The sequence below is a fragment of the Ambystoma mexicanum genome, chromosome 2q (genome assembly GCF_040938575.1).
Source record: "Ambystoma mexicanum isolate Mex_15411 chromosome 2q, UKY_AmexF1_1, whole genome shotgun sequence".
NCBI lineage: Eukaryota > Metazoa > Chordata > Amphibia > Caudata > Ambystomatidae > Ambystoma > Ambystoma mexicanum.
Genome location: NC_090924.1, coordinates 639,266,513 through 639,282,257, shown reverse-complemented (window position 1 = coordinate 639,282,257; position 15,745 = coordinate 639,266,513).

Below are 15,745 nucleotides of genomic sequence, written 5' to 3'. Positions count from 1 at the left end.
AATCTGGGGTGATGGGCGCAAATCACACCTCTGCGGATTCCCACGGGTGTCCTCTTTTCGAAAATGCATGGGGTTCCCTGTTTTCCTCGGTGGCTTGGACACCCGAGGCCCATATCTGTAAGTTGCGCCGGTCGGCAGAATGTCTGAGATTTCCCTCTGACAACAGACTTGGGGTTACTTGTGTTTTAGGCTTTCCCCTTGGCGGCCAGGTAGGTGCACCCACACATGTGAGGTACCGTTTTCATCGGGACACCTGTGGGAACGCGGGACGGTAGGCCATGTGTTGTGGGGGGCGTGTTTCGATGGGTGCGGCGAGCGAAATGTGCGGAAAAAGCGTTTTTTTCCCCACATTTCCGACTTTGCAGGGCTGTCTGGGTAAAAAAATCTGGGGCGATGGGCGCAAATCACACCTCTGTGGATTCCCACGGGTGTCCTCTTTTCGAAAATGCATGGGGTTCCCCGTTTTCCTCGGTAGTTGCGCCGGTCGGCAGAATGTCTGAGATTTCCCTCTGACAACAGACTTGGGGTTACTTGTGTTTTAGGCTTTCCCCTTGGCGGCCAGGTAGGTGCACCCACACATGTGAGGTACCGTTTTCATCGGGACACCTGTGGGAACGCGGGACGGTAGGCCATGTGTTGTGGGGGGCGTGTTTCGATGGGTGCGGCGAGCGAAATGTGCGGAAAAAGCATTTTTTTCCCCACACTTCCGACTTTGCAGGGCTGTCTGGGTAAAAAAATCTGGGGCGATGGGCGCAAATCACACCTCTGCGGATTCCCACGGGTGTCCTCTTTTCGAAAATGCATGGGGTTCCCTGTTTTCCTCGGTGGCTTGGACACCCGAGGCCCATATCTGTAAGTTGCGCCGGTCGGCAGAATGTCTGAGATTTCCCTCTGACAACAGACTTGGGGTTACTTGTGTTTTAGGCTTTCCCCTTGGCGGCCAGGTAGGTGCACCCACACATGTGAGGTACCGTTTTCATCGGGACACCTGTGGGAACGCGGGACGGTAGGCCATGTGTTGTGGGGGGCGTGTTTCGATGGGTGCAGCGAGCGAAATGTGCGGAAAAAGCGTTTTTTTCCCCACATTTCCGACTTTGCAGGGCTGTCTGGGTAAAAAAATCTGGGGCGATGGGCGCAAATCACACCTCTGCGGATTCCCACGGGTGTCCTCTTTTCGAAAATGCATGGGGTTCCCTGTTTTCCTCGGTGGCTTGGACACCCGAGGCCCATATCTGTAAGTTGCGCCGGTCGGCAGAATGTCTGAGATTTCCCTCTGACAACAGACTTGGGGTTACTTGTGTTTTAGGCTTTCCCCTTGGCGGCCAGGTAGGTGCACCCACACATGTGAGGTACCGTTTTCATCGGGACACCTGTGGGAACGCGGGACGGTAGGCCATGTGTTGTGGGGGGCGTGTTTCGATGGGTGCGGCGAGCGAAATGTGCGGAAAAAGCGTTTTTTTCCCCACATTTCCGACTTTGCAGGGCTGTCTGGGTAAAAAAATCTGGGGCGATGGGCGCAAATCACACCTCTGCGGATTCCCACGGGTGTCCTCTTTTCGAAAATGCATGGGGTTCCCTGTTTTCCTCGGTGGCTTGGACACCCGAGGCCCATATCTGTAAGTTGCGCCGGTCGGCAGAATGTCTGAGATTTCCCTCTGACAACAGACTTGGGGTTACTTGTGTTTTAGGCTTTCCCCTTGGCGGCCAGGTAGGTGCACCCACACATGTGAGGTACCGTTTTCATTGGGACACCTGTGGGAACGCGGGACGGTAGGCCATGTGTTGTGGGGGGCGTGTTTCGATGGGTGCGGCGAGCGAAATGTGCGGAAAAAGCGTTTTTTTCCCCACATTTCTGACTTTGCAGGGCTGTCTGGGTAAAAAAATCTGGGGCGATGGGCGCAAATCACACCTCTGCGGATTCCCACGGGTGTCCTCTTTTCGAAAATGCATGGGGTTCCCTGTTTTCCTCGGTGGCTTGGACACCCGAGGCCCATATCTGTAAGTTGCGCCGGTCGGCAGAATGTCTGAGATTTCCCTCTGACAACAGACTTGGGGTTACTTGTGTTTTAGGCTTTCCCCTTGGCGGCCAGGTAGGTGCACCCACACATGTGAGGTACCGTTTTCATCGGGACACCTGTGGGAACGCGGGACGGTAGGCCATGTGTTGTGGGGGGCGTGTTTCGATGGGTGCGGCGAGCGAAATGTGCGGAAAAAGCGTTTTTTTCCCCACATTTCCGACTTTGCAGGGCTGTCTGGGTAAAAAAATCTGGGGCGATGGGCTCAAATCACACCTCTGCGGATTCCCACGGGTGTCCTCTTTTCGAAAATGCATGGGGCCCTGTTTTCCTCGGTGGCTTGGACACCCGAGGCCCATATCTGTAAGTTGCGCCGGTCGGCAGAATGTCTGAGATTTCCCTCTGACAACAGACTTGGGGTTACTTGTGTTTTAGGCTTTCCCCTTGGCGGCCAGGTAGGTGCACCCACACATGTGAGGTACCGTTTTTATCGGGACACCTGTGGGAACGCGGGACGGTAGGCCATGTGTTGTGGGGGGTGTTTTTCGATGGGTGCGGCGAGCGAAATGTGCGGAAAAAGCGTTTTTTCCCCCACATTTCCGACTTTGCAGGGCTGTCTGGGTAAAAAAATCTGGGGCGATGGGCGCAAATCACACCTCTGCGGATTCCCACGGGTGTCCTCTTTTCGAAAATGCATGGGGTTCCCTGTTTTCCTCGGTAGTTGCGCCGGTCGGCAGAATGTCTGAGATTTCCCTCTGACAACAGACTTGGGGTTACTTGTGTTTTAGGCTTTCCCCTTGGCGGCCAGGTAGGTGCACCCACACATGTGAGGTACCGTTTTCATCGGGACACCTGTGGGAACGCGGGAGGGTAGGCCATGTGTTGTGGGGGGCGTGTTTCGATGGGTGCGGCGAGCGAAATGTGCGGAAAAAGCATTTTTTTCCCCACATTTCCGACTTTGCAGGGCTGTCTGGGTAAAAAAATCTGGGGCGATGGGCGCAAATCACACCTCTGCGGATTCCCACGGGTGTCCTCTTTTCGAAAATGCATGGGGTTCCCTATTTTCCTCGGTGGCTTGGACACCCGAGGCCCATATCTGTAAGTTGCGCCGGTCGGCAGAATGTCTGAGATTTCCCTCTGACAACAGACTTGGGGTTACTTGTGTTTTAGGCTTTCCCCTTGGCGGCCAGGTAGGTGCACCCACACATGTGAGGTACCGTTTTCATCGGGACACCTGTGGGAACGTGGGACGGTAGGCCATGTGTTGTGGGGGGCGTGTTTCGATGGGTGCGGCGAGCGAAATGTGCGGAAAAAGCGTTTTTTTCCCCACATTTCCGACTTTGCAGGGCTGTCTGGGTAAAAACATCTGGGGCGATGGGCGCAAATCACACCTCTGCGGATTCCCACGGGTGTCCTCTTTTCGAAAATGCATGGGGTTCCCTGTTTTCCTCGGTGGCTTGGACACCTGAGGCCCATATCTGTAAGTTGCGCCGGTCGGCAGAATGTCTGAGATTTCCCTCTGACAACAGACTTGGGGTTACTTGTGTTTTAGGCTTTCCCCTTGGCGGCCAGGTAGGTGCACCCACACATGTGAGGTACCGTTTTCATCGGGACACCTGTGGGAACGCGGGACGGTAGGCCATGTGTTGTGGGGGGCGTGTTTCGATGGGTGCGGCGAGCGAAATGTGCGGAAAAAGCGTTTTTTTCCCCACATTTCCGACTTTGCAGGGCTGTCTGGGTAAAAAAATCTGGGGCGAATGGTGCAAATCACACCTCTGCGGATTCCCACGGGTGTCCTCTTTTCGAAAATGCATGGGGTTCCCTGTTTTCCTCGGTGGCTTGGACACCCGAGGCCCATATCTGTAAGTTGCGCCGGTCGGCAGAATGTCTGAGATTTCCCTCTGACAACAGACTTGGGGTTACTTGTGTTTTAGGCTTTCCCCTTGGCGGCCAGGTAGGTGCACCCACACATGTGAGGTACCGTTTTCATCGGGACACCTGTGGGAACGCGGGACGGTAGGCCATGTGTTGTGGGGGGCGTGTTTCGATGGGTGCGGCGAGCGAAATGTGCGGAAAAAGCGTTTTTTTCCCCACATTTCCGACTTTGCAGGGCTGTATGGGTAAAAAAATCTGGGGCGATGGGAGCAAATCACACCTCTGCGGATTCCCACGGGTGTCCTCTTTTCGAAAATGCATGGGGCCCTGTTTTCCTCGGTGGCTTGGACACCCGAGGCCCATATCTGTAAGTTGCGCCGGTCGGCAGAATGTCTGAGATTTCCCTCTGACAACAGACTTGGGGTTACTTGTGTTTTAGGCTTTCCCCTTGGCGGCCAGGTAGGTGCACCCACACATGTGAGGTACCGTTTTCATCGGGACACCTGTGGGAACGCGGGACGGTAGGCCATGTGTTGTGGGGGCGTGTTTCGATGGGTGCGGCGAGTGAAATGTGCGGAAAAAGCGTTTTTTTCCCCACATTTCCGACTTTGCAGGGCTGTCTGGGTAAAAAAATCTGGGGCGATGGGCGCAAATCACACCTCTGCGGATTCCCACGGGTGTCCTCTTTTCGAAAATGCATGGGGTTCCCTGTTTTCCTCGGTAGTTGCGCCGGTCGGCAGAATGTCTGAGATTTCCCTCTGACAACAGACTTGGGGTTACTTGTGTTTTAGGCTTTCCCCTTGGCGGCCAGGTAGGTGCACCCACACATGTGAGGTACCGTTTTCATCGGGACACCTGTGGGAACGCGGGACGGTAGGCCATGTGTTGTGGGGGGCGTGTTTCAATGGGTGCGGCGAGCGAAATGTGCGGAAAAAGCGTTTTTTTCCCCACATTTCCGACTTTGCAGGGCTGTCTGGGTAAAAAAATCTGGGGCGATGGGCGCAAATCACACCTCTGCGGATTCCCACGGGTGTCCTCTTTTCGAAAATGCATGGGGTTCCCTGTTTTCCTCGGTGGCTTGGACACCCGAGGCCCATACCTGTAAGGTGCGCCGGTCGGCAGAATGTCTGAGATTTCCCTCTGACAACAGACTTGGGGTTACTTGTGTTTTAGGCTTTCCCCTTGGCGGCCAGGTAGGTGCACCCACACATGTGAGGTACCGTTTTCATCGGGAAACCTGTGGGAACGTGGGACGGTAGGCCATGTGTTGTGGGGGGCGTGTTTCGATGGGTGCGGCGAGCGAAATGTGCGGAAAAAGCATTTTTTTCCCCACATTTCCGACTTTGCAGGGCTGTCTGGGTAAAAAAATCTGGGGCGATGGGCGCAAATCACACCTCTGCGGATTCCCACGGGTGTCCTCTTTTCGAAAATGCATGGGGTTCCCTGTTTTCCTCGGTGGCTTGGACACCCGAGGCCCATATCTGTAAGTTGCGCCGGTCGGCAGAATGTCTGAGATTTCCCTCTGACAACAGACTTGGGGTTACTTGTGTTTTAGGCTTTCCCCTTGGCGGCCAGGTAGGTGCACCCACACATGTGAGGTACCGTTTTCATCGGGACACCTGTGGGAACGTGGGACGGTAGGCCATGTGTTGTGTTTGTGTGGTTTTCATAACGTTTTGACCCATTTGCTGGAGCCCTTTGTCTCACAACCCTTTCTTTTCCCAAATGTGACCTACATTTAGTCGCTGCTTTAGCCACTATAAACTTATGTAACCTGCACAAGTCACCTACCCTTGAAAAGGTCTGCCTGTGCTCTTTCAAAAAATGTATGGCTGCCGTTCCTCACCACATTGGTTTTCCCAATTTACACATGCTAAGTGCGTCTAGTCAGGCCGTGAGCGTAAAACTCCTGTGTACCATGGCTCAGTGTTTGGCTTGTGGTAATGCTTGTTTTGTACAAACACTACAAAAATGGTATGCTCTCCTAACTGCAAGAGTCGGGGGAATGTAGCGGAGCATTGCTTTTCTCAGAATTCATAGAAGCCATTGCCGTACCAAGCCAACCATGTCCAACACATACCTTTTTTTTCAGTCATTTTCCCGCTTTTCCCCCATTCAATGGCAGTTTCCCCTACCTAGTTGTTGGCTGACCTATACAAATCACCCCTTCCTAAACTTGGAATTTTGTCTACTTTTCAGAAATATATGCCTTTCTGTCCTCCAATTTGGCTTTCCTGCCCTTTTCTTCCATTCCGTCCATGCATGTCGAATTGGCAAAAATGGCAAAAATCGCCTACCTCTCACAAAACGGTTGATAACCCCATCAAAATAATTTTTTTCCATTTCCACTCAACCTGTTCCTGAAAGCCAACACATTGGGGAACTCAGCACAGCAAACCATTTGTTTCTAGCTCTTACAAGGAAAAAACCACAGGCTTCTTTGTACATCATTTTATTGGCATTTTTTGAAAAAACCCCAAATTTTCGCACTTTTTCCTTATTTTCTCTCCCCCCCCTACAGCAACCTGGGATTCCTGGGTGGCGTTACGACCGCCTACATGTGGGAAAAAAAGGAGCCAAATTTGGCCGAGATATCTCATGTAACAAAAAAGTTACAAGCCATTGAATGGCCACATACCAAAATCACCAAAAAAGGCTCTGGCACTGGGGAGAAATACCCATGGCACTTAAAGGGTTAAAGACATTTGAATGACTCGAAACTTACCGTTCGTGCAGTAAACGACGGACAGCAGTCCTCTGAAGTCAAGAGGCCTGCGCTACCTATCCAGTGAAGAAACTGGTTACAGCACCCTGCCCCGAGGCAGATGGAGAGCTCGGCATTCACTTACCTAAGGTGAGAGCGTTAACCTTTGGGGGTCTACAGGAGAGGAGAAGAGGAAAGAGATAGGGACACCCCAATAACCCCAGTTCATTAACCCCATATTTTCTATCTGCAGACATCTTACTCTACACGTCAGGCATACAGTGCACAGAGGTCCAGCCCAAGAGCCAACCGGGTGCTACACATCACCTTTGGAGATACGGTAGTCGCCCAGTCAAGACCGGCGCCTCTGCGAGAATCAGGTGAGCGTTACACTCTTACAGGAGATGGCTGACTGTAATCTCCCATCCAAAGGGCCCCTGAAATGGAGCCACAGAACCACTGAATGCCAAATCATGAACATGCGTGCTTCCTAGTCCGCCGGTCGGGGTCTATTGTTCGTGGCAGGTCGCTACCCTCTTGGAGGGAGGGGTATAGAAGACTCAATATAGGACAGGGCTTCGGATGGGTTCTCAAAAAAGTGCGACCTCCCAGCGTGTTGGATTCTCATTTTGGCCAGAAACATCAAGGCGTACATTATCTGCCGTTCTCTGAGGAGCCTCTTAACAGGTTCATATGATCGTCTGCTCGCCTGGACAGAGGCGGAAAAGTCTGGCTAGATATGTATGCGGTTTCCCTCATAATGCAATGTGCCAGCCTCTCTAGCCAGACGTAGGATTGTGTCCCTGTAGTTCAGCAAGCGAGCAATTATAGTCTGAGGCCGCGCCCCTGGCTTGGGCGTCGGGGCAAGGGTACGGTGCGCCCTCCCAACAAGGAAGTGTTCAGACAATGCCTCAGGCCCAAATAAGGATTTAAGGAGTTCTTCCATGTGTTTCTCCATCTGGCCCTTGCCGAAGGATTCGGCCACTCCAACAACGCGGATATTGTTTCTTCTGGACCTGGATTCGAGGTCCTCACACTTGCTCTGTAGCTTGCTCATCGTGTCTTTAATATAGGATATATCACGACTGTGGTGCCCGATAGTATCCTCATTAACACTTATCCTACCTTGAGCCTTGGTGACCCGAGCACTCTCCTTATCGAACCTGGCTTTCAAGGAGCCTATAGTAGCTACTATCTCATCCAGCTTGGTATTTACAGCCAGGAATCCGTTCTGAACTAGCGTGGCCAGTTTGTGCTCTCTGTCTAACACATCCCGTTCAACCTGTTCTTCCTCATCTGGCTGCGTGAAAATTGCCACAGGATGGCTAGCCGTATTGGTAAATGTGTCCATGGGGCCCTTCTTCTTGCCCCCAGGGGTCTTAGAGGCTCTGTTTGACTTACCAGATTCCCACATTTTTTCGTACCTTGACCGTACGTGTATTGGGTCTGGCAAAGGATCTCCGTAGGGTCGAGGCCCAGCCCAAGGGAGCAGACTCAAGGGGCAAACAACAGAGTGCGCAATCAGGATGGATTGTGTCCTCTAACGTATAAGGAAACCAGTGCACCAGCGAGAACTCCAGTATGTTAGCCCCCAGGGGTACCCCCCAGACGGCAGTGCGGAGCCAGAGAGACAGAGTAACTGTTGTGCCGAAGGGGCGCCTAGTCGTCACAGCCAGCAAGATTCAGCCACAAGTAATACGTAGGGCCCACTGCAGTCCGGTCAAGGAGATTGTGGAGCCAGTGTGTGAGGATAGAACACGGGAGGTTCGCCGCACCAAATTGGGATTATTCGAGAGTCAATCAGTCACCCAGCACCTGATGCCACCCGTACCACCAAGCAAGGCACTCAAGGGGCCATAGATGTAAGCCTCAGCTGGCGATGGTTATCAATATGCACATCGGCCTACGGCGGCACGGGAACCAGTGTCCAATTTAATAGGGAGGGACACGGGCCCAGCGGTTCGTATGTGCCGCGCAGCCGGCCCCCAGGACATAGACAAGCGGAGGGGCACAGAAGGAGGCAAGCGGCGAGGCAGGGGGACCACGGCCGCAGGGGAGACCAAGAGCCAAGAAGCTTCGGCCCCGGCGGCACCGGCAGGGCTCCGCGTCCCCTTCCCCCACACCCGGCAACAGCTTACCCGGCGCGTCGGATTAACAGCCGGATTGACAGCATCAGGATCAAGCACCGGCGAGGGTCGGGCGACACCAGGGCCAGGAGAGGTGGTCCGGCAGGCAGCGTCAGCCAAAGCCGGACCAGGGCACAGTAGACCATCCGACGCGACCAGTCTCCAGAGCGTCTTCACAGAAGGATGCAGGAACCGGCGCCAAGGAGGAAGCTCCGCCCCTCAGCGGCCCACAGCGCCCAGCAGCCGCGACTGTCAGGTAAAGTCACCTGGAGCCAGGAGTCAGCCCGGGGGCCTCCGAAAGGGCAGAGCTCGAGAATGCGGCAACGCCAGGGGCTCAAATTTTCACATCTTTCCCGATCTGCAGCAACTCAGCAAGCCCAAGGAAGGATTTATTAGCACAGGATGTGAAGGCGGCGCGGGAGCTTCGGGTCTAAGCGGCCATCTTCTCAGTGCGCAACAGCGACAACAGCCCCCGCTTTGGCTGTTTTTAAATACTGCAAATTCCTGTGATCGGTGATTACAGTAATGGTATGCCTGGCACTGAGAAGATAATGCCGCCAAGCCTTGAAGGCGGATTTGATGGATAACAACTCTTTATCGGTACCGCATAGTTTAACTCCGGTGTCGAGAACTTTCTGGACCAAAATGCTACTGGATGAAGTTGACCGGTTTCAGGCTCCTTCTGGGACAGGACAGCCCCCATGGCTAAACTGGATGCATCGGTTTCAACTATGTATGGAAGCTCAGGCCTGGATGCTTTAAGACAGGTGCCGACGTGAATTTCAATTTCAGGTCTTGGAAGGCTTTTTCAGCCTCTTCGGTCCTCAAGAAGCTTTTGTTTTTTCACAAAAGTGCTGTGATGGGGTGTACAACATATGAGAAGTAAGGAATAAATCTGCGGTTGAAATTAGCAAATCCTGGGTGATGGCCACTTGAGAATTGCGTCCACCTTTCGAGAGTCCATTCGGACTCCTTTTGGAGTCAGGATAAATCCAAGGAATTCAACTTCTGTAGCATGAAAAACACATTTTTCCAATTTTGCATATAACTTGTGCTGGCGTAGTTTTGCAAGGACTGCACAAACCTGCTTACATGGTCTGATTCTGAGGAGGAATACACTAGAATATCGTCTGTGTATACGACAAGACAGACATCAATGAGTTCTCGAAGGACATCGTTCATAAAATACAGGAAGGCTGTTGGTGCATTGCACAACCAGAGGGGTATCACCTGATATTCGAATAATACGTACTTGGTGCGAAAGGCAGTCTTCCATTTGTCGCCTTTCTTTACACGTACCAGATGATATGCCCCTCGTAGATCTAATTTAGTGTAGATGCAAGCATCCTTTACTTGGTCTAGTAATTCAGGGATCAGAGGCAATGGGTATCGTTTTTTTACCGTAATCTGATTTAATGCGCGGTAATCTATGCACGTTCTAAGGTCACCTTCCTTTTTAGGCACAAAGAATAAAGCTGAGGATGCAGGAGACTTGGAGGGACGAATAAAGCCATTAGCAAGGTATTGGTCCAAGTATTGTCGTAGGTGAAGATTTTCGGGTTCCGTAAGGGCGTAGATTCTACTGCATGGGGGTTGTGCACCGGGTAAGAGGTCGATTTGACAATCGTATGATCTGTGAGGTGGTAATGTGTTTGCCTGTTCTTTTTCAAAAACATCCTGAAATTCTTGATATTCTTGAGGTAACTGCACGATTGGATTAGTGACTGTGGCCAGGCCTTTGTTCAAGGTTTTTCCGGGTAACAGGTGTGTGCACAATCCGGGAAGGTTATTCTCCTCTCTCACCATTCAATACAAGGATTATGTGTTTCCAACCATGGCATCCCCAGTATTATTTGGAACTGCGGGGCTTTGATTAAATCAAACACAATAGTCTCTCGATGCCCATCTTGACCCAACAGTGTCATCTCTGTAGTGGAATGAGTTACAGGCCCAGAGGCAATTTCAGTTCCATCGACTGTGGTGACAACATCCAAAGTGGTCTTTTTGCAAAGAGGTAGATTCATCCTTGAAAACCAATTCATGGTCCATATAGTTTCCTACGGCCCCGCTATCAATGTATGCCCTTACTGCGTGCATACGTGATGGCTGCCTTGGATCAATAAGGACCATTGGTATGATTAGGTGCAAGGTCTGAGTGTCCTTCTTTAAGCTCGGCAAGCGGACCTCTGCGCTTGTCGGGCGTGGTCGTTTCCCGAATCAGGCTCTATTTGGCTTTTGTCAGCAACTCCGACCACTTTCTTGGGTGATTTTATAGGGCAATCCCGTAGAAAATGTCCTGAGGTTCCATAGTAAAGACACAATTGCATCTGTCGTCTCCTTTCTCTTTCCTTTTGAGTTAAGGGGCCTTTAACCCCCCCAATCTGCATAGGTGCTGATGCATCTGTTCCTTTGGGGGTAACGTTGGGTTTAACCAATACCCGATTCTCGAACTAAGCTCGATCAGCCTTTCTATTCTGAAGTCGGTGGTCTAACTGGACCACTAAGTCTATATATTCTGCGCAATCCTGAGGTGGGTTCACAACTTGGGCCAAAACATCTTTGAGTTCTCCCCGAAGTCCACGATGAAATAATGTAATTCGTTTTATCTCTGGCCATCCGGTTTCCACCACCAACCTATTGAAGGTTGCGATATAGGTTAGCAGATCCTGGTTACCTTGTCGTAGGGATAAAAGTTTGTTATCCAGGGCCTGTCCTTGTGAATGTCTGGCGAATAGTCTTTCCATGCTCAATTGAAAACCCTGAAAATCCCGAAGAAGAGGGTCATCCTGGTTGACTAGTGGAATTGACCAATCAGCTGCACTGCCACTCAGATATGATAATACAAAGGCTACTTTGGCTTGGTCATTTGGAAAAGCTCCAGGTCTGCATAAAAAGTGCAAGCGGCATTGGTTCATAAACACGGCAAACCTTTTTGGGTCCCCAGCGAAGCGTTCAGGTGGAGCTAAAGGAATAGCCCCTGGTAAAACCACTTGCACAGGATTGCTCGATGAAACAGGAGTTGGATTCCCCCCGAGTCCAGGTAGGGGTGTGTGCCCAGCTTGGTTTTGTAGCAGTTGCCTAGCAAGATCATCAGTGCGCTCCTTTGAGACAATCAGTTCTCTCCTGAGGGCATTAGTCTCTTGGCGAGCGGAGTGCACTTCCGCTCTAAGTTCCCCCAATAATTGGGCCACTTGGTCGGTTTCTGAGGTTTCCATAATGCCAGGGTGGGGATTTGTAGAAAGGCTTTGCGTTCTGTTACATTCACCTGGCTCCCACAGGGGCGTCGGTTGGACCCGGACATCTGTGGTCTCCACCAACTTGATGCGTAGTGCAGAGATGACAGACTGGACTGGCCCTCCTAATTTCGTCTGCTTGACCTGTAGAAGTATTCTCCTGCAAGTGGAGAGAGGAGTTTAGCCACCCGTGGATTCTAGCGATGGCACCCCGCTGTTCTCCCCACTAATTACCTCAGAAATTCCCTTTCAGTAATCTCACCTCATATTCTTGAAAGATGAGCCCTCCATCCTGTGTGGATTGCAGGGGCGCATAGATACCAGTTACTTCACTGGTTCGAAGGCGTTGGGAGAGTTCCGGATGAGTATTGACTCTGAGGTTCCTGGCGAGGACCAGTAAGTATAAAGTTCATAGAGTTCAATATGTCCGATGTTCACTCTTGTCCCATTCCTATCTTATCTTGCAGCTGAGTCCGAGAGAAGTTGGTCTCGTGGCAGCTGATGGCGTGCAGGTATGAGTCTGTATTACCCGACACTGTCCGGTAAATGATGCATGTATATAACGTGCTGTTTTCTCTCCGTTTACAGGTGCGGCATATGAGGATGTGGAGAGTTAAAGAATGATGCCTCCGGTGGTAAATCAGGTAAGTCTATGGTGGTAAAAGAGATTGTATTTGTTGGCTCTCTCGGCTCACCTTGTTGTTTCTTTTTGTCCCCTAGGTGCCGGAGTTCGGCGAAGAAATGATGGATGCACCGCCAAATCGAAATATGCTGTGAGGAATGGCGAGTATGGTGCAGCGTGTAGCTGGCGATGCGACCCCTGCAGAATAACGTTCTTTCCAGGATTCGGAGACGTGATGGATCCGGAATCAGGTGAGGAACTGAAATGATGTTTGTTTTCTAACCTTGCCTCTTCTTTCCTCTTCTGCTAGGAGCTCCAGATTCAAGACAGGCGTGGCAGAAGACTGGATGCTGACTTGCAGGCACGGTGAGCGTTACGCTGCTGGATGCAGAATAACGCGAAGCGTGTGCTGCTGTTCGGGCGTGGTTTAAATAGCCTCCAAAGTAGTTCCAGGTAACAAGTTCCCCAGAACCACACCCGAGTAAAAAATAGTCCCTGTAGTAGAATAGTCCCATCCAGGCCTCACGTTGGCTTGGATTCATTTGCAGCATGGTCTGCATGAGGTAAGTAATGCCTATGGCGCCAGGACTGATTTCTATTATGAGCCTGGTGCCTAAGGCGCCAGGACTGAACCCAGACAGCCCCCAGCCGGGGCTGCTGGGGTTTTAATAAATATCTGGATGCCTGCTCCCGGGGCTGATGGGCTTGATCTGGATGCCCAGAGGAGATGGGAATTGTAGATTCTTCAAGCCCGGGAGCATCACAGTGTTGGCGAAAGCTATAACCAGCACGGAAAAGGTGTGGCGAGCAAGAAAGGCTCACCCCTGTGAACGTCCCACTTCCCGGGAGAGAGAGAGGCCGCAGCATTCACGGAGGCCGAGAGAGAAGGTGCAAACAAGTCAAGCTCACCGCCGTGAGCCTCCTGCTTCCAGAGAGAGAGAGAGAGAGAGAGAGGAGGAAGCCGCAAGAGCCACAGGAGCACACTGAAAGGTAACAGGAGTGTTAGAGCAACTCTCCGGGCTAATTAACTAACAAAATACTGACAAAGTATAAAGCGAATGCCGAATTGAAGGAAATTAATGTATTGAATGAAATAATCGCAACTGAACATTTACTGAATATCGAACTAAGAAGAAGCAATACATTTAACATGTCATGACAAGTCTTGAATAGTGGGCCACTACTTGAAAGCCTGAAGGATAAATGAGGAAAGGGGCCTGAAGATTTGACTTTAAGCTTGAATGTGGTGGCAGGGCTAGTGAGCCCAACCAGTGAAACTTTAATAAGATTTGGCAGGTGGGGCTGTATCCTGCTATCTTATTGCCAAAGGAACATCTCAAGAAACCTTTGAATTTGTAAGCCATTGACCATCAGCTAGGGAAAACCTGTGGTTGCTTGATCTGTGATGGGTGGACTTTGTGGTCTGACAACTGCGCCTAAACCATTGGTTTTCCATGTGTCAACTTTGCTACTATCAAGAGCTATTTAAAAAGTAAGACTGTTGGCTTCTGGTTGCGTGTCCTGTTATGGGTGGACTTTGAGGGCCGGCAACTACGCCTAGACCAGATGTCACAAAAGGGGCTAACAAGTGTAAAAGGTGTGAAAATAGCCAAAGGAGGGGCCACGTGGACCCTATGTTTTTCTAAGAACTGCTGGAGCAACTATTGAAAGAGTGACTCTTGGAGAAGGGAACCCTGAGAGGTTAAGTTTGGAAACGTTTTGCCTTGGGTAAGGGAGACCCGAGACAGCAGTGTTTTGTGAATGGTTTTATTGCATCTGAACTTGGGGAAGGGAGACCCATAACGTGGCATTTTGCAGTGAACTGTGATATGAGCCTACTAAAAAGTGGCTTCAAAGTTGTAGCAGTCCTAGCTGAGAAGAAGCTATATTGGAATGGTGGCGTGCTTTGATTGGAGAACTTTGACTTCATGGAGATTTGAATTAACTCTCTTTGAACATTTCTGCTTTGGAACACAGTTTTTGGTTGAGAACATTCCCCCACTGTCATGATTCCGGCCCCTCATGTCCCCAGCCCTCCAAGATGTCAGGCTGGAGCCAGGCCATGATCACCTACATGGCCCTCAAGGGCCTCTCCATCCCTCCAAAGACCCACTTGGAGTCAGACTTGGTGCTTGTGGCACCAGACTCACTCACTCCCATAGGATAACATTGGGGATTGGACTTGTAGTGCATTGATGGAGACAAGATGGATGCCCCCACATATTTCGGTTCCCAGAACTGCATGTGCGGTCTAGTCTTTTGGGTGTGGTTCAGCCCAGAGGCACCTGAGATACCCAGAGACTATTTAAGCCACACCCAGGCTGAGAAACATGCTTTGCGTTTTCTGCACCTGCAGCGTGACACTCACCGTTTTCGGATCGGTCTACAGTAGGCCTGCATCTTTCTTCTGCGCTCAGCTCCTGCAAGAACAAGAGCACAGTTAGGAACAGCCTTACCTTGCGGCGCTTCTGCCCATCAGCCATCGCTCCTTCTGTTCAGCGGGCATCTTCGGCGGTGTCATTCCCATCCCGGCACACCGCTTCCTAAGGAAAAGGGAAAAGAACAGAAAAAAGGCATTAGTAAGCATTCTGCAAATCTTCGCTTATTTTTAAATACTGTACAAGCTTGAAACGCTTACCTGAATCCCAGCCGCTCTGGGGGAACTCTGTCTCCGGAACTTCTCATCCATCTGCAAGAGGGAAAAGACACTCCAGGTTAGCATGGAAACATCTGAAGACGTTGCGGCACCTAAAAGACACAGAAAAAGAACTCAGTTCAATGCAAATACAAAAGGGGTGCATCGCGCATCGCGCTCTCACTCACCTTCAGCGCTACTCATCTCAGCAGCACGCCGCCATCCCCGGACGCCGGCCATCATCTAAGGAAGGAAAGGAACGAAGTTTCAGAACTGTTCAAAAGACTCATAATACTTACCTGTCGGACTCTTGCCAGTGAAGTAACTAGGCAGCAACGAGCCTGCATCAATCAACGCGCCCCTGCGCTGAAGGCAGGACGGAGAGCATACTATCCAAGAAAACAAGATGAGCTGTGGATCAAAGGGAAGGGTTGGACCCCGGGGAAGAAGGGGTTCAAGCACACAGAGACAATAGGAAGTTAAACTCTACCAATCCTGTGTTTCAGGCCCAGTCTCCAGTCGAATAGCCTCCAGG